Genomic DNA, 1,871 nt, shown 5'->3' with positions numbered 1-1,871 from the left:
GGAGAAGAAAATAAATGATCTATGAAGGAAAAGGGACATCTGGGTCTAATTCAAACATCTGAGGAAATGGAAAGGATTTTCTCTCCTGACGAAAAGTTCTGAACTGGGAAAAAAACCAAAAAGCAGTGATGGTTAGGGTGTGTCACTCATCGTCTCTTTCTGCAAGCCCATTTCCCTGTCACGGATTAGTCCTGTCAAATCTACTGGCGCTCATTCTCCTCCTTGCCACGTAGCCTGTGTTTACAATGTAAACACATAATGAATCATCATCTTATACCCCTAAAATTAATATAATGTTTTATGCCAACTATAACTCAATTTTTTATTCTTTTTGGATAACAAGAATATGGGGAAGAGGGGCACATATGTTCTGGTTTTTAGGGAGTTTTGTGGAGAAATATACCCCATGGACAAAGAAGATGGTAGTATCAAAAAAAGAAAAAAGAAAAAAAGCAGGTTGAGCCACTAAGGCCTGTGAGAAGGAAGAAATGAACATAAGAATAAAAGGCACCAGTAAGGGCCTTCACACCAGAATGACCTTTCAAAAACACAAGTCTGATCCTGTTTCTTCCTATTTCCAATTCAGTGGGTACCCTTTACCTATAGGGTTAAGTCCAGACTCCTATGCCTACACATATGGTTAAGGATCTCATTCCTGCCAGTTTTATCAGCATCATCTCCCACCCCCATGTTCAAGCATCTTATGATCTAGCTATACTGACTACTGCCGGGTCCCTAAAAATGAATACCACCTCAAACTTTTGCCAATTTGCACTTGCCCTTTTTTGAAAGGAAGCATTAAAAAGGGAACCAAATGTTAAATAGTTAGGGTCTGACTACAGAGGATTAGTCATCCACAGAAACGGGATTATAAAGGGACCAGAAAGTTCCCTTGTCCCAAATTACCTCTTCTCCTTGCCTATCACATGCCTAAAGTCCACTTGTACGTATATATTTAATGTAGAACATCTCCGTCCCCCATGAGATCTACATTAAATCATTGCCATCTATTAATACTTGAGAGTGAAACTATTTATAGGATTACTTTTCATTTCAGTATCAGGTGTGAAAAGGTCACTCAGAAAATGCAAGTTTTGATCAGGATAAAGTAAAGATAACTCTGAAATTAGAAGGCAGGCAGACCTGGACAGATTATCTTGGTTGATGACACTAGGCAAGAAAGGACCAATATAAAGGCATGTGGAATTGAGTATGATAATGCAGAGAAGGGGCTAAGATATGGAAGACAGAATTAGAAGTTGGTGATGAAAGGAAACTTTATCCACTGCGATGATTAGTTTTGTGTGTCAAATTTGGCTCAGCTACAGTCCTCAGATAACTGGTCAAACATTCTGGATGTGTCTGTGAGGGCGTTTTTGGATAAGATTGACATTTAAATTGGTGAACTTTGAGTAAAGCACATTGCCCTCCATAATGTGGATGGGCCTAATAAAACCAGTTGAAGTCCTGAACAGAACAACAGACTGGCCTCCCCAGAGCGAGGAATGAATGTGCCAGAACTGAAACTGGACCAACATCAGCTCTTCCCTGTGTCTGCATACCGACAGCATACACTGCCGATTTTGGACTTGCCAGCTTCCATGATTGCATGAGTCAATTCCTTAAAATAAATAAATCTCAGTCTCTCTCTCATGTGATATATATCTTATTATATATATATATATATATACACACATATATATATATATATATATATAAAATCTCCCATTAGTTCAGTTTCCCTAGAGAACCCTAAAACATACACCTAATGTTGATCTTACTGATCTCTTCAATGTTGAATATACTTATGTTGTCTTAGATTTCTAGAGAATAAAGCTTTCGATAACGAACCATAGAGAATCACTCAAACT

This window comes from Rhinolophus hipposideros (genome assembly GCF_964194185.1).
Source record: "Rhinolophus hipposideros genome assembly, chromosome: 12".
NCBI classification, from domain to species: Eukaryota; Metazoa; Chordata; class Mammalia; order Chiroptera; family Rhinolophidae; genus Rhinolophus; species Rhinolophus hipposideros.
The sequence above is the reverse complement of the archived record's forward strand: the minus strand, read 5'-3'. Positions refer to the sequence as shown.